The sequence below is a fragment of the Schistosoma haematobium genome, chromosome ZW (genome assembly GCF_000699445.3).
Source record: "Schistosoma haematobium chromosome ZW, whole genome shotgun sequence".
In the NCBI taxonomy this organism is placed as follows: Eukaryota; Metazoa; Platyhelminthes; class Trematoda; order Strigeidida; family Schistosomatidae; genus Schistosoma; species Schistosoma haematobium.
The window spans coordinates 6969030-6987910 of NC_067195.1; the positions used below are offsets into that span (position 1 = coordinate 6969030).

General features: G+C 36.2%; 1 protein-coding gene across 1 annotated transcript in view; it reads right to left on the reverse strand.

Moving 5' to 3' along the window:
- Window positions 1–18881, reverse strand: part of MS3_00002673 (uncharacterized protein) — a 252496-nt gene that overhangs the window by 114699 nt on the left and 118916 nt on the right. Inside the window, exons 52-58 of the mRNA XM_051210282.1 lie at window positions 16426–17310; window positions 13677–16162; window positions 12337–12624; window positions 11452–12072; window positions 9587–9910; window positions 3530–6909; window positions 547–831 (exon numbers count right to left, since the gene is read on the reverse strand). The gene's annotated coding sequence lies outside the window, so the exon portion shown is untranslated. The remainder of the gene's footprint in view (window positions 1–546; window positions 832–3529; window positions 6910–9586; window positions 9911–11451; window positions 12073–12336; window positions 12625–13676; window positions 16163–16425; window positions 17311–18881) is intronic.

The window sequence follows — 18881 nt, forward strand, 5'->3', positions numbered from 1 at the left end:
AACATCTTTGTATACACTAATCAAATGATAACCTTATCTAAATTTATTGCAGTTTCTAATTTTACACATTAGTAAAGATGTTTATAATCTACTGAAAAAACAATTTAAATTCTACATTTGATGGTAAAACTGATTTATGGACGAAGTCGATCGTTATTTCAAGGTATTTTTCCAGGTTAGACGCCGGCCGGTTCAATGGTCTAGTGGTTGGGCACTCGCGCGCGAGACTGGTAGGTCCTGGGTTGGAATATCGCGGGGCGTGATCGTGGATGCGCGCTGCTGAGGAGTCTCACAATGGGACGAATCGGTCATCCAGTGCTTCTAGGTTTTCCGTGGTGGTCTAGCTTCAATTGACTCATGATCTCAACCATTAAAATTATGTGAGCAATAATATAAAGGGTTAAGTGAAATATAATGCTTCTAACGATTTTATGAATTTTACATTTTAAGTATACCGCCAATTAAGCTAAATAAAGAAAAATGAATAGAATCATATGCAGATACAAGCTATATTCCGATTTTTTTTTAAAAAGTCATTAAATATACCTTTCATATCTAGTCGACATTCACTAGATAACTTCTCAACACGTAAACTATATACACCCAAATCATCATCCATTAATGAAGTGAAATTCACACGATGGATTTTTCCATTCTCCAACTCCTCAATTGTCACACGGTCTGGTAGACGACCAATAGGTTTCCCATCCTTCAACCATTGTACTTTATCACGAGGAGTACGAGATAGTTCACACTCAAGGATGACTGGTTCATTGGTTACTTTGTCAACAGTCAAGTCAGTTAGTGGTCGTACAAATTCGAGTGGAACGCCTGGAAAATAGAGAAATCAAGAGGTATAGAGTGTTTGTGATTTGTGTCTGAACAAATCAATATTATGTCATGTCGGTCTAGGTGATTCATAAGCGACATGTATGGAGGTTTGTGTATGTTTATGTGTGCAAGATCACGGATAAGAAAATGTGACCTTCATGGTGGGAAAGGATAGAGTATAATTTTTATGTAAGATAATAGTGTGAAATGTGAATAATATCAGATATGGTATCTTGGATAGATAGTCCAAGTCGGATGTATAGTAAGGCTTTCTTTTCCATTGAGAGCAGTAGGATTAAGCATTATATGGAATGCTTCAACTACTCTCCTCTCTTTGTAATTGGAAAAATCTTCTTGTAATATTTTGATATTTTTGAAATCGACTTGTTGGTCGTTGAAAATAACGTGAACTGCTATTGCTGATTTAATTTGAAGTCTATCCAGTTCTATGTGATTATTAGGTGTTTTCTTTAAGTTCCTAATATTTTCTTTGGTTCGAGTCAAGATTTCGCGAGATGATTCTCCAATATAGAAGGCATCACAATCGACACATCTTAATTTGAAGACGCAGTTCTGTGTTGACATGAAGGGGATTTTTTTCTGTTAAGCGATCTAAAGTATTTCAAGGTGTGTTTGTCGTTTTGTAATATACTTTAATTCTATGTTGAGTTATTCTGTTGTGCAATGACGGTATGTTAAAACTGCAGTTCCAATCCATGGTATTTCATTCGAACTATTATTATTACGTGATGAAACGTCTTGTTTTCATATACTTCTAATAATCTTCATAGGAAAATTATTAAGTTGTAAGATGTTAGTTACATTCTTTTGTTCTTTTTGTTTATCTTCTCCCGATGTGATAATCTTGTTAGTACTTCTAAAAAGATTTAAGGCTAGCGAGATCTTTGCACTGAATGGATGTGCTGAATTGAAGTCAATATAACGATTAGAGTGTGTAGGTTTACGGTAGATGGATGGATTTAGAATTTCATTTTGATTTCTTTTCACTTAGCAATCTAAAAATGGCAACTCACCATGTTCAATTTCATTCTCGTTCGTAAATTTGATGTTCGATGGAAGTTTATTGATTCGTTTCGAAAAAGATCTTAGCTGAGTCTTTTTTATCACAACGAAGGTATCATCTAAATATCTAAGCAAAATTCGTGGTTTAATGTCGTTGATGAAAATATTTGATTCAATATGTGCCATAAACTGGTTAGCTACAGTCGGAGACACGGGGGATCCCATTGCTACACCGTTAGTTTGTTTGTATAACATCCCGTTAAAAGTAGAGTTGAATTTAAGCAGAATTTTAGGGATTTCATGATAAAACTAATGCTTAAAACGACTATTAGTAGAGTTCTATAGTAAATTTTCAACTTTTGAATATTTTGTCTCTAACATATAGGTGGAACACTTACCTTTTTATGAATCATTCTGTGTAAATAAAAAGCTGAATGAAATATCAGCTTGTAAAGTAGATATTGCAACATTGCACAAATTTATCTAACATGGACAAAAACTTATTTTTGTATTGAACGTTTGTTACTTCCCATAGATGTTTAAGATTGCAGTTGATCAGTCTTTTATTGTCATATGTGACTGAAAGGAATATCGAGGCAATCCAAACAGGATGCACATATGCCAATAACAGATTAATCCATTGCACTACTAAACATCTACGGGAAGATTCAAACAACCAATACAAAAACAAATTAAACTTTACCCCATCGCACATGCTAGTAGGTAATCGGACTCAGTTGCTAAATAGATAACGTGATGGCGGTTGAAGCGAAAGATACTGGGTTCGAGTCCCGGAATGAGCAGGTAGGCACATCCAGCTTAAGTTTTCTGAGTACGGCGAAACGCGCGTCCTGTACTTCACTGCTAGACACCATACATCTCTGTTTACAATGAACAAAGGCTATTCACAAATGCAGTAGTAAAATGATTTCTAATCATCCCAGACAGCTGATCATCATTACTGTTATTTTTTATTACATCTAGATGAATGACAGATCATTTTGACAATCAAGGTTCATTGTCTATTGATAATGAATGATAAATTAAGTGGAACTGAAATATTACTGATACGTTAACTGAGATTATACGTGTTCGGTAGTACTTGACAAGAAACGTAATCTGGCGCGAGCTTTGTGGTAGTTGGTATTTGTCAGTAAACGAAAACTGTAATGTTTAAGGAACTGATGATTCCTAAGGGATTAGATTAGGCCTCGTTCAACGTCGAAGTTTGAATCGTTATCATTGAGCTATTATGGAATAAACTGACGTCCTGTAGGACCGATGTACTTAAAGTTGAGTGATTACTGAATAGTAACCAATGTAATATATGTCCAAACCATATGGTTGACCGAATTCTATTGAAACTTGCATCCAGAGATTTCCATTGACTGTCTCCGGCATCCTAAAATCTTGAAATAAAGTATCCCGTGTTGGGTTACAAAAACCAGTATCCATACTGTAATTCAATTGACACAACTTGATCATTATGAAATGTTATAAAATATAGTATTTTTAGGAAATTAAATGCACATGTCGCATGATCTAAAGCAGGTGTTAGAACAACTTGCTTATCGATTTACAAACAGGAAGTTCATAATGTATAGAAAAGTTATTTATATGGTAAAGACAAAGACACTAAAGAAGAGAACTCAACAAACTCAAACATAGAACTCACCTAATCGTATTGCATTTGATGGTGAAGAAGGTTTACTCTTGCCAGCTTTATTCTCTGATGTTACACGGAACTCATAACTCACAAACTCTTGCAATTTATCAGTAGGAAGTGTGAAGTGTGGTTCAGTGATTGTGAAGTCGGCACTCACGTCCTGCCATCGAGTTGAATCTTCAGGCTTCAATTCGATGTAGAAGTTTGTGACCGGTCCACTGGCAGACACTTGGTCGGTTGGTTGTTCCCACGTCAATTCTATCGTTTGATCTTTGATAGACGCCTTCGGTGGATTGACGACTGCCTTCACATTGACTGGACTCGATGGTGGACCTTGCATTTTAAAGATGAGTTTTTGTAAATACCGAGATTTTGTAAGCTTAAATTCAAGCTAATGAATACAAATCAATAATAATCCTTCCTACCATATTTCTAGATATACATATTTTGTGAAAATTGTTTTGTACATAGATCGCGGTTTTATGTTTGCCATAAGAAGAATGAAACTTGACTGGATTCCTGATACTGCTTTTTCGATTCTACATTACATCCACATCAGTGACTCATTTTAGTTTATTAACATAATATTCGGTACTTGTTTGTCATACATATATTTTATTTCAGTTGTTTAAAAGTATTTAGTGAATAACTTTGACTCATTAGCATTCAATGGGGAAATGATTAGAGTTAATCTTTTTTCCTGTATTTATTCTTTTATTCTATGTTCTTTAGGTAGTTCTTCAACACTTTCAAAGATTAATGATCAATGAGGTCTGTATGATAGTCAAACATGTATTCGAATCTACTCAACTTATTCTGAAGTAGGGTAACCAGGAGTTATAAATTCACAATCTCAAGAAGAGGAATGGAAAGGAAATTGGGAAACTCATGAAGCTATTCTTTATAATTTTCTGATAATTGGTATCGAAATGGGTGAAATGTGCGTGGAGAATTAATTTTTGGCAAGTACGGTAGTTGAGCTAGTGTTATTGTTGTTAGTGGCGTAACCAAATACATACTATATATATACATTTCTAAAGACTTTGTGGAACGCTGTATAAGCTTGTTGTCAGTAACAGGTTTGTTGATAAGAGGATGTGATCTATTGGAATATTGTTAATCCAATGAGAAAGCACTTGAAATTTTCCTGATGTAGACAACCAAATCAATGTCATTTATTACTTGGCAAGCATATTTTTATTTATTCTCATAACTTCCCATCTACACTAATTTTATAGAGAATGAAAAGATTAACCCAGGTAGGCTAAAAAAGTGATCAAATAAGCTATTAGATATTAGCGAACTTAAGTCATGAAGTGATCGAAGGCTAAAATATCAAACCGATTGGTTTAAAAAAAGGTGTATTTGTTCTAAAAAAAACGATGGTTCCCAATTATCCTTATGACAACTACTGAAAATGTGTTTGATTAACCAACCTTAAGTAGCATGAACCAATTATTAAGAAATATTTTATTTTTAGTGATCCAACTCATAACCAGTTGTAGTCGTAATATTGATTTGTAAATGATCTAGAATATACAATTTGAAATAACCAAGGAAAACAATAAAAAATTGAATAGAAATATACTTACCATAATCTAATTTAGTTGAAACTGGTTTCGTTTCTGCAAACTCTGATTGACCGACATCATTCTTCGCTGCAACACTAAACACATACGACTTGTTGATCTGAAGATCGTCAATCCTAACACTCAATTCACTCGTTTTTCTCACTCCACGACCAGCACGTTGACTAGACTCACGCATCTCAACCACATACTCCAACAATCCACCAGCACCACTCACACTCACATCCGTCGTCGTCGTTGTGGACAAACCAACGAATTCGGGCTCCTTCCAACTCAACAACACACTTTCACCACTGTTCTCACTCACCTCCAGATCACGAGGTACGGATGGCTTGTCAATCACAATCATCTGAATCGTCACAGACACTTCACCCAACTCGTTACTGATCACCACTGTGTAGTCACCGGCATCCTCACGCTTCACCTTACTCACAGGCAATGAAGTCAATCCCGACACCACGTCAGCCTTGAATCGTGGACTTTGTACCGGTCCCAATTCACCATCTGGTCGACTTCGCTGTCTCCATGTCCATTCGACTTTTGGTTTAGGACTGGCAGTGAATGGTATTTCGAACACCATAGCACCTCCAGCCTTGATGATCACTCGATCGGAGAACGAATCGGATAATCTCAATGTTGGCGGTACTGTAAGTGTACATAGAGCAAATGAGTACTTATGTACCAGTTGTAAAAATAATTTAAGCATTAAGATGTCTTTCAGTTAGTTAACAAAATGCATGTCATTCAATGTTTGATTTCAAGGTTTTGGATTTACGATTGTATGATTCATAAAGTGAATGTGTTTGAATAAACTATGCTTCATGTATTTTTTACAAGCAGATTTTTTTAGTCTATTAAACAATTTTATTTTAACTCTTTGAAGTGGGACGTTGAGTATTATGGTCTACAATTAGAAAATTATACTGTCATCTAATCACCTTCAATATTAGTATGAGAAATGTTATTTTGAAGATATTTACTTCATTTATCATTCTAGGTAAAGCAGAAAATTATTAAAATCTGCTTCTTCAATATGTACCCTTACGTTCAGGATATGTGATTAAAAGCAATATCATAATCTTAGAGATAAAATATGACAGTCTAGGAAAGGGGTTTGAAGAGATAGAGTTTTCGAATAGTAGTGAATGGTGCTTTGAATGCGAAAGCGCCTCTAGTATAACAAATCGATTATATATATAATTAAGCGAGTTTTTGAGTTTGAATAAATGGTGTGATATGGTTTCATTAACTTATCTGAATTTTCAGGCAGCCTGACTGGTAGGTTAGGCACGAGTAAGAGTACTGTGTAGACATATGATAATTAGCCATAAGCAGTAATCAATACTAGTGTAATAAAAGTAGTAATAAGAGTAAAATTTATAGCACACATGACTTGAATTTGATTGGTATAATTTTTGATCGAAAATGTAGTTTTTTACTCTGAGCACTAATATGTAACTCATAAAGGAGTTCACAACAAAATAAAAAAAATTCACACGAAATTTATGGACATACCCTTCATATCTAGTCGACATTCACTAGATAACTTCTCAACACGTAAACTATATACACCCAAATCATCATCCATTAATGAAGTTAAATTCACACGATGGATTTTTCCATTCTCCAACTCCTCAATTGTCACACGGTCTGGTAGACGACCAATAGGTTTCCCATCCTTCAACCATTGTACTTTATCACGAGGAGTACGAGATAGTTCACACTCAAGGATGACTGGTTCATTGGTTACTTTGTCAACAGTCAAGTCAGTTAGTGGTCGTATAAATTCGAGTGGAACGCCTGGAAAATAGAGAAATCAAGAGGTATAGAGTGTTTGTGATTTGTGTTTATTTTTCATTTTCAATCAATGATGAGTATCATATTATACCTCTTGAAATGAAATTCGATGAAAGAGTATTTGGGGTTCTGCAGTAAATATCCAAGAAGTATTTCCTAGGTTCTAGTGAAAAGCAGTGATCAGTGGAGTTCAACCAGGTCTGTTGTGAGATAGTAACTGATGACAACGGTGGATGTGCCGCTCAATTTATTTGAAGTTAAACATTAACACCGTTGGATGCCGGCTGGTTCAGTTTTGTGGAGGTTAATTGTTCACGCTCGAGACCGATAGGTCCTGGGTTCTCATCACGCGTTCGGGATCGCAGGTGGGCACTGCTGAGGAGTCCCACAGTAGCACGAAACGGCGATCCAGTACTTTCAGGTCTTCCATGGTGGTCTAGCTTCAATTGATTCATCATCTCAACCACTTAAATATTCGATTCTTAACTGTTATTCAAAGATATATTCTGTAAATGATTTCATAATTATTTCATGGTAACCCACATATTTATTGTTGTCGGATAACTTTTATTTTTAAAGTTATATTTTTAGTTACACATACATTTTAACATATAAAGTCGCGGTTACAGACGGCCGGGTAAAAATATGTCTCATTTCCTTTCGTTTTCAATGCCATTACTGTTATTTCCTGTCAGTATTGTAAAATGATCTGCGCAAACTATACTAATTAAAGTGCTCACTTCATGAAAGTTAGAATAAATCATAGGAATAAACAATTTTGTCAATTTTTATAATTTAATAGTATCCGAAAAGCTCTGTGAATCTTAACAAATTATTCTATTAGTTTACCTTGAAGCATTTCTTCTTTCAAAATACAACGCTTCCGTTATTTAAACATGTTTTAGGAAGGAGCTAATATTATAAGTTAACATGGAGAGAAGTAGGCGGCATAACGTTGTTCCAGAATTCTTATTCCAGTTAGTTCTCTAAATATTTTGCATTGAATAGTCACTAGACGATTAAGTGACCGAAATGAATGAGGCTCGGAATTTTGTTCTTCAGGAACTTTATATAGTATCTCATAGTGATAAACATGACTCGTAAATGCAAAAAACACATGCATTGGAAGAACAAAAAAGGTGGGCTAGTGTCTGAAATTCTGAGCATATTCCAAAAACGTTTCGGCTGAAACGATAGGACATTTTCAGCAGTACAATTGCTCATCATCTGCTTGAGAATGGACACAATCGAAACTCTTTAAAATTCTTTAAGATATTAAAACAATGTAAGGTTTCTAATAGACTATGCTTTGCTGAGGCGGTGGCAATAAATAGATCAGAAGCTGTAAGTATAGGGTTGTGAAGACTGTTGAGCCGTTTTAAGTTGAACAACCACTGAAAACTTGGAAGCACTAGACAGTCGTTTAACTTTAGTATAGGGCTTATAAGCAGTGCACATCCACGACCGCGCATGCAGGAAGTTTTAGAGTTCGTGCATCTGGGGTTGAGTATATACATTGCCGTGGAGTCCTACATTAAGGTCAAACGACTATCCAGTGCTTACATGTTTTCAGTGGTTGCTTTACTTAAATCGGTTCAGGATTTCAATGAGATCAGAAACTACTTTATATCAGATGAAAGACACATCAATCACTCTCAATTTGATGTCATCCATCCATTTTCAGGACCTGAATTTCAGTTCCATATTACTTATTTGTTATTTGACTGTTAATCAGCTAATAAAATTTATATTTTAATAAAACACCAATTATGACATAGTGCTTTGATTTACAAAAGTCATTTTTTTTAAAGTCTCCTCTGTTGCTCTTTCTAAAATATGTATTAGCACAACAAATATAGACATCAATTAAAATAACTACTATAATCATCGACAATTTTCAGCTTAAATCAGTCCACCTCTATTTTGAAAAAAATTCGTAAAGATTTGTCAAATAAATTGTGTATACTGTGAAAATGAATCGCAGATAGAAGTAAAACCTAGGACGAGTATTTCGTACTACGTAGAACTTCAAAGTTTGACGTAAAGAAACCTAGTTCTAATTTTTAAGAGCCAAAATGTTATGCATTTCGTTACTGAGACCAGACAAAAACTCGGCAACGCGAAAGTCATAAAATTTAAAAAAAATTGCTATGATATGTAATGGATAAACATTAGAATTTTGACGATATTAATATCAGTTTAGTTACGAGCAAAGTATGCTGTGAAGATTATATTGGAAAAAACGTAATGTCAAGTAATAAAATATCAAAAATCCGAGGAAGATACAATCAAAAATAGACAACAAATAGAATGGAAGGAACATAAAATAGGAAAAAAGTTAAACCTCCAGCAGTTAGTTCCTACAATCACATTCTTCAACTGGACGCACAGCTGCATGAACTGCTGCTTCAGTCTATGCAACATCAATCATCTATTACTACTGACCGATCATTCTTACAGGTCAATCTAATAGGTGACATGCAATGATCACACTAGTACAAGTTTCTCGTAAGGACTTAGTCCATCCTACTCTCCAACTCAATTCCACCTGATTTGGATACATTCATCGTGGCCAATAGACAGATTAAATCGAAATCACTTGGAATTCGCTGCATATAGATAGACGCACAGACACCTGCACACACATGCATACAACTCTGAAACAAGTGTTATCACTTACCTAGTTGAACAGCGTTCGATGGTGAAGAAGGTTTACTCTTGCCAGCTTTATTCTCTGATGTTACACGGAACTCATAACTCACAAACTCTTGCAATTTATCAGTAGGAAGTGTGAAATGTGGTTCAGTGATTGTGAAGTCGGCACTCACGTCCTGCCATCGAGTTGAATCTTCAGGCTTCAATTCGATGTAGAAGTTTGTGACCGGTCCACTGGCAGACACTTGGTCGGTTGGTTGTTCCCACGTCAATTCTATCGTTTGATCTTTGATAGACGCCTTCGGTGGATTGACGACTGCCTTCACATTGACTGGACTCGATGGTGGACCTAGTGGTTTCAGAAAGCATTCAAATTACATTCAAAATGTAACTCACACTGTTAGATAATCAGTGACAATGTTATACACATATCTGTAACAAGGCATTTAAAACACGATCGACAATACGTAAGATCTCGGTCGAGCCAACGACTCATTTTGTGTTCAGTTGAACACATAAATCGTGGTTCAATGCCGTTATTTCTTATGAGTATTCACTAACTCTTAATCGAATCGTGAAACAGAGGTTGAATGAGTGATGCATCACATTTCCCATGTGTTTCACGAAATGCAAATAGGGTCAAACAAAGGACCACAATTAAAATGTACCTGTACAATCTCGTCGGCGTTCCTACAGTTGAATGATGTCAGTCAACATACTCCAGTAGGTGGTCAAAACAATCCACAATGCACAAATAGCTTAACTAAAACTAAGAAATAATCCATTATACAGTCACGATGCACAGAGCACTGCTGGAACAAAGAACGGTAAAATAACATTCCAACTAGTCCACATCATGGATTCATACAGTAGATGTTATCAGAAGTTCACCTACAGAACTAGAGACAGAAAAATCTACACTGTAGTCATCAACAAACTATTAAGTCAGACTCCTTAGATAGTGACAGTGTTTGACCGATACCCTGCTTTCAGATGGGTTTTATCGGGTTGTCTACACATCCACAAGCTTCTCAATCGCTCAAACTGAAAGGTGTTTCTGAACGCATTGGAGATTTTTCATCTCTCCTACATCAACAATATGAATTTATTGACAAGGAGTTCAGCGACTATTCTTTGGATGAAACAAACTCACCAGCATTAAATACAATTAAGAAATTTTTGCATCGAATCACTCAACCACAGTTTGCAGATCATACTCTAAAGTTTACAATTGAGACAAAACAGAGTGAAGAGTGACAAACTGCTCGCGTGCTAGAACATTTAATGCACATAGACGAATTGAGTCTATGCATCATCGATAACATTAAATAAAATCACCAACAAATCTACGTGTTTTCAACATGCCTGTGTTGTTGGAATATTGATCTATGTGAGTAGGTGAATGTACACCATGAAACTTGTAATAGATTTTTGGTGAGACCAGAGCTGTCTAAACGCTAAACAGACGTTCCAATAGTCTCATACTCATACTCAGCTCGACAACATTGTGTTTAGCGTACCTCAGCATAGACAGTTGAACGACTTAAGCAACTCTAAATTCATACATAGATCTCTGTGAGGAACCGTCTGACATTTTTCCTAACCGGAAATCAATGGACCTCAATGAGATTTTGGGTCGACTCAGTAATTGTCGCTACTCAATTCAGTTCACATTCAGAGCAGAGGTGAACGAGGAATTTCATTTTCCTTGTGTCCGGTTGAAAAAACTTCAAAATCAGTTGAAAGGTAAATTCAAGCATTGTCCGTTGGAAAGCCTTATCCAAGCACTTTTGTTGAGATCTATCGAGTAACAACATGCTTTGCCGACAAGGTCAATAGCCTCGAAAATTCAATCATAAACAAAACTATACAATACAAACACAAACTTACCATATTCCAACTTCGTCGAAACTGGACTCGTTTCAGCGAATTCCGACTGACCGACATCATTTTTAGCTGCAACACTAAACACATACGACTTGTTCACTTGCAATTTGTCTATAAGAGTATTCAATTCACTCGTCACTGTCACCGACCTACTCGCACGTTGATTTGACTCACGCATCTCGACAACGTAACTCAATCCATCACTAACTCCTACATCAGGATGAAGACCGAGGAATTCTGGTTCCGTCCAACTGAACAAAACACTCTCACCAGTGTTATCACTCGCAACTAAATTGCGAGGTACAGATGGTTTGTCCAATACAATCAACTCAATGCTCACTGTCACCTCGCCCAATTCATTACTGATGACCACACTGTACTCACCAGCATCTTCACGCTTCACCTTACTCACTGGAAGTGATGTCAGTCCGGACACCACGTCAGCCTTAAATCGTGGAGTCTGAGCTGATCCCAACTCCGCATCAGGACGTGTTCTTGGCCTCCATGACCAGGTCACTGTTGGTTTCGGACTGGCGACGAATGGTATTTCGAAGACGGCCGCCTCTCCTGCTTTCATGATGACTTTGTCAGAGAATGATTCCGACAGCTTCAGTGTTGGTGCAACTGTAAGTGGATAGAAAATTCAACAACTTTTTTCATTCCAATATTCAACATGTATTATTAGCGTTACTACTTACAATAATTTCAAACATAAGAAGAAAGGAGGCACTCTAGAAGACAATTATTTTGTTTCTGTTAAGAAAATTTAAATATACCAAATAAAAATGGGTCTTCAATAGTTAAATATAACTTCAGTTGAGAAATAAAATAAAGAATAATAAAATCGAGACTCCGTATGAGCTTTATTAACAGTAATTAATAACTCACTCTTCATATCCACTCGTGCTTCACTTGTCAAATTCTCTACTTTCACAGAATAAACACCTAGATCTTCCTCTGTCAATGGACTGAAGATAATTCGGTGAACTTTTCCATTCTCCAACTCTTCAACTTTTATTCTACTCGACAGTCTGCTGGGTAGTGCTTTTCCATCCTTAAACCATTGGATCTTTTCACGTGGAGTTCGAGATAGTTCACATTCAAGTATGACTGGTTCATTTGTCACTGCGCTGACAGTTATATCCGTCAGTGGGCGAATGAATTCTAGCGGTATACCTAGATGAAATGAATAACAACTCTATTAGAATATGGAAAAGAAGATTTTGCGCTTGCTACTACTCATGAAAGTGATACTGGTTTTGTTTTGAAATGTGATCGCATTAATAATAAACAAACCGAATATAGAAATGACTTGAAATCAATTAGGTATGATACTATTTGGTGAGTATTAAGCTTGAATGTAGCATTCCAGTAGTCTATTACACAAATCTAAATGCATTCAATACACAGATGGATTGTTAAATAAGGTAGTAGGCACATCCAAATGAGTCTCTCAACTATCCATCACTAGTGGTATATTCTGCCCATGACATTCAGATTCCGCATCCAAATATGGCTTCACTTCAAAATACCAATAAAGTGTGATACTCTGAGATCATTTTCCACATCTTTCAGTGATTCGGTGAGTAGCAAACATTGACATGGGTAGATTCCACACTGATACATTCATCCAGAACCACTTCTACATTACAGAATAATAAATAAATCTCAAACTCAATGACTATCACAGCTCCCAAACGCCCATTATTCGAATTTGATAATGTGCAAATTAACGATATTCATGTACAATTGAAAATTAGAAACATCAATGCCACCTGAAACCACTCATTATCTCGTTCGTCATAAAGACCACTGATATATAATTGCCAGATGATCTACCATTTATCTTTGGTTGGTAATCAGTCAGTTGGAAAAACGAAGTAACCTGGGACGTTCAGTAGTTAGTTCCCACAATCACATTCTTCAACTGGACGCACAGCTGCATGAACTGCTGCTTCAGTCTATGCAACATCAATCATCTATTACTACTGACCGATCATTCTTACAGGTCAATCTAATAGGCGACATGCAATGATCACACTAGTACAAGTTTCTCGTAAGGACTTAGTCCATCCTACTCTCCAACTCAATTCCACCTGATTTGGATACATTCATCGTGGCCAATAGACAGATTAAATCGAAATCACTTGGAATTCGCTGCATATAGATAGACGCACAGACACCTGCACACACATGCATACAACTCTGAAACAAGTGTTATCACTTACCTAGTTGAACAGCGTTCGATGGTGAAGAAGGTTTACTCTTGCCAGTTTTATTCTCTGATGTTACACGGAACTCATAACTCACAAACTCTTGCAATTTATCAGTAGGAAGTGTGAAGTGTGGTTCAGTGATTGTGAAGTCGGCACTCACGTCCTGCCATCGAGTTGAATCTTCAGGCTTCAATTCGATGTAGAAGTTTGTGACCGGTCCACTGGCAGACACTTGGTCGGTTGGTTGTTCCCACGTCAATTCTATCGTTTGATCTTTGATAGACGCCTTCGGTGGATTGACGACTGCCTTCACATTGACTGGACTCGATGGTGGACCTAGTGGTTTCAGAAAGCATTCAAATTACATTCAAAATGTAACTCACACTGTTAGACAATCAGTGACAATGTTATACACATATCTGTAACAAGGCATTTAAAACACGATCGACAATACGTAAGATCTCGGTCGAGCCAACGACTCATTTTGTGTTCAGTTGAACACATAAATCGTGGTTCAATGCCGTTATTTCTTATGAGTATTCACTAACTCTTAATCGAATCGTGAAACAGAGGTTGAATGAGTGATGCATCACATTTCCCATGTGTTTCACGAAATGCAAATAGGGTCAAACAAAGGACCACAATTAAAATGTACCTGTACAATCTCGTCGGCGTTCCTACAGTTGAATGATGTCAGTCAACATACTCCAGTAGGTGGTCAAAACAATCCACAATGCACAAATAGCTTAACTAAAACTAAGAAATAATCCATTATACAGTCACGATGCACAGAGCACTGCTGGAACAAAGAACGGTAAAATAACATTCCAACTAGTCCACATCATGGATTCATACAGTAGATGTTATCAGAAGTTCACCTACAGAACTAGAGACAGAAAAATCTACACTGTAGTCATCAACAAACTATTAAGTCAGACTCCTTAGATAGTGACAGTGTTTGACCGATACCCTGCTTTCAGATGGGTTTTATCGGGTTGTCTACACATCCACAAGCTTCTCAATCGCTCAAACTGAAAGGTGTTTCTGAACGCATTGGAGATTTTTCATCTCTCCTACATCAACAATATGAATTTATTGACAAGGAGTTCAGCGACTATTCTTTGGATGAAACAAACTCACCAGCATTAAATACAATTAAGAAATTTTTGCATCGAATCACTCAACCACAGTTTGCAGATCATACTCTAAAGTTTACAATTGAGACAAAACAGAGTGAAGAGTGACAAACTGCTCGCGTGCTAGAACATTTAATGCACATAGACGAATTGAGTCTATGCATCATCGATAACATTAAATAAAATCACCAACAAATCTACGTGTTTTCAACATGCCTGTGTTGTTGGAATATTGATCTATGTGAGTAGGTGAATGTACACCATGAAACTTGTAATAGATTTTTGGTGAGACCAGAGCTGTTTAAACGCTAAACAGACGTTCCAATAGTCTCATACTCATACTCAGCTCGACAACATTGTGTTTAGCGTACCTCAGCATAGACAGTTGAACGACTTAAGCAACTCTAAATTCATACATAGATCTCTGTGAGGAACCGTCTGACATTTTTCCTAACCGGAAATCAATGGACCTCAATGAGATTTTGGGTCGACTCAGTAATTGTCGCTACTCAATTCAGTTCACATTCAGAGCAGAGGTGAACGAGGAATTTCATTTTCCTTGTGTCCGGTTGAAAAAACTTCAAAATCAGTTGAAAGGTAAATTCAAGCATTGTCCGTTGGAAAGCCTTATCCAAGCACTTTTGTTGAGATCTATCGAGTAACAACATGCTTTGCCGACAAGGTCAATAGCCTCGAAAATTCAATCATAAACAAAACTATACAATACAAACACAAACTTACCATATTCCAACTTCGTCGAAACTGGACTCGTTTCAGCGAATTCCGACTGACCGACATCATTTTTAGCTGCAACACTAAACACATACGACTTGTTCACTTGCAATTTGTCTATAAGAGTATTCAATTCACTCGTCACTGTCACCGACCTACTCGCACGTTGATTTGACTCACGCATCTCGACAACGTAACTCAATCCATCACTAACTCCTACATCAGGATGAAGACCGAGGAATTCTGGTTCCGTCCAACTGAACAAAGCACTCTCACCAGTGTTATCACTCGCAACTAAATTGCGAGGTACAGATGGTTTGTCCAATACAATCAACTCAATGCTCACTGTCACCTCGCCCAATTCATTACTGATGACCACACTGTACTCACCAGCATCTTCACGCTTCACCTTACTCACTGGAAGTGATGTCAGTCCGGACACCACGTCAGCCTTAAATCGTGGAGTCTGAGCTGATCCCAACTCCGCATCAGGACGTGTTCTTGGCCTCCATGACCAGGTCACTGTTGGTTTCGGACTGGCGACGAATGGTATTTCGAAGACGGCCGCCTCTCCTGCTTTCATGATGACTTTGTCAGAGAATGATTCCGACAGCTTCAGTGTTGGTGCAACTGTAAGTGGATAGAAAATTCAACAACTTTTTCATTCCAATATTCAACATGTATTATTAGCGTTACTACTTACAATAATTTCAAACATAAGAAGAAAGGAGGCACTCTAGAAGACAATTATTTTGTTTCTGTTAAGAAAATTTAAATATACCAAATAAAAATGGGTCTTCAATAGTTAAATATAACTTCAGTTGAGAAATAAAATAAAGAATAATAAAATCGAGACTCCGTATGAGCTTTATTAACAGTAATTAATAACTCACTCTTCATATCCACTCGTGCTTCACTTGTCAAATTCTCTACTTTCACAGAATAAACACCTAGATCTTCCTCTGTCAATGGACTGAAGATAATTCGGTGAACTTTTCCATTCTCCAACTCTTCAACTTTTATTCTACTCGACAGTCTGCTGGGTAGTGCTTTTCCATCCTTAAACCATTGGATCTTTTCACGTGGAGTTCGAGATAGTTCACATTCAAGTATGACTGGTTCATTTGTCACTGCGCTGACAGTTATATCCGTCAGTGGGCGAATGAATTCTAGCGGTATACCTAGATGAAATGAATAACAACGCTTTTAGTATTCGTAGTGTATTTTTTTTTAAATTTAAACGCTGTCTTTCATGACCTAATTATTGGTTATATTTGTTTATTTTATTTCAAACTCTTAATGCTTTTCCATATTCCTGAATTTTGTTTATTCACTGTATTCTGATTGTAAATTCTAACCTGAACTATTGACTCTGACCTTTTTTTGAATTTTTATTTAGTACATTATTGATTAACATCGCCTAAATTCGGATTTGTTTAAAGCAATCATTACTTTCCTGTGATCATACCTACCTAATTCTATTGAATTCGATGGTAATGACGGATGACTTTTGCCTTCTTCATTTTCAGCAATAACACGAAATTCATAACTGACAAATTCTTGCAAGTTATCAGTTGGCAGAATTGCATCAGGTTCAGTAATAGTGAAATCAGCAGATACATCTTGCCATGTTTTGGAATTTGATGGTTTTAATTCTATATAAAAATTAGTGACTGGAATATCATCAGGTTGTTGCCAATTTATATGAAGTTTAGATTTTGAAGATGGACTTTCTGGTGGAATTATAATAACTTTTATATTGACAGGAGTTGAAGGAGCTAAAATGAAATTAAAAATCGTTTTTAATTGTTATCCTTTAATTAGAAAAAATATTAGTGGATAATCTGCCGATGATGAGATTGATTCATTCTGTTTGATGTTAACTGAACTACTGTATTGAAAGTACAATAACCTGATTACTTAAGTAAAAAATAGATGTGTGAAATTTATTGACGAGATGTGTTTCTGTAACATAACGTTTAAACATCGGTCGCACAAACATTAGTGGGAGCTTATACAGTGAATCACGGTTAAATAAAGAATAAAATGAAGTACAACAGTTAGCCAGTATAAAATAAGCTCATAAACCGTAAAAGAGATTTATGAAGCGTCTAGTATAAACCATAAAATATCTTTGAAAAAGACATAGTCCATACAGGGTACTTGAGGATTTGATTAACAACAATCATATAACAGGTATACGAGTATTTGACACAGATACATTTTGATCAGAATTGGGGTTTGTGGAGATTGTAGTAATTTTAATAGTTGAATTCATGGGTCGATGTAATCTAGACCACCATTGAAAACCTTGAAGCAGTGAATGGTCATTTCGTCCTAGTGTGGGACTCCTCAGCAGTGCACATCCACGACCCCCCACGCCCAAATGGAACCCAGGACCTTCGGTCTGGCGCGCGAACACTCAACCATTGAACTACTGAGTCAGCATTCAACGGGGTTTATGTCTAACTTCAATCGATCCATGATCTTGCTCAACCATTCGTCCATTGTCTGAAGTAGATACCTGTCTCTACCCGACACGGAGTGAACTCCATATGTCACGAATCATGAATTCAACTATTAAAATTACTACAATCTCCAAAAACCCCTTATTCTGATGATAATCATCATGTGCTCACTAGTAACTCGCTTCAAGATAATTTCCTGAAGTTCTATTGAGAAATATTGGACTGCATAAAACTGAGAGATCTCCATGGATCAAACTAAAAAACACCTTCATTTAATTCATAATTGCTTGCAGTGTAGTGATCTAGTTCTAGATTAGTTCAGGAAGTTTTGAGTACTCACTTCTGAGATATTCCACGCTAAAATAAAATAGGTGTACAGATCCAGGTAACTAAAATTGAGGTCATTCTAATACGAGTACTATATACAAATTGAATTAATCTTTAAAAAAAGAACCAATCCATTTAAGCTCTTCCTTTGAATTATTAATTTATAATTATAATTATAGAGTTGAAATTAACCGATTATGGGTTTCTTCTATACTCCTAAAATAGTGGATGGTGAGGGTAACAAATTTTAATCACAGTCTCATCATTGTTGTTCAAATTATAAAACCAAATAAGAATTTATTGAAGAAAATATTCTCTACTCATATAAAATTCGATTTTTTGGACAATTACATCTGAAACTTTATTGAAGAAGATTGTTTAAAAGAGACAATGTCTCATGATCAAGTTGATTATCTGAAAGTGGGTCAGTTATTACTTATCTTTTTAATTTCTATGAATGAGAATGGTCAACATGAAAATAGATTTTATGAATCAATCCTTATAATATGCCATATTTTTTATAGAAAATAGAACGTAATGAGATTAAAGCGAGA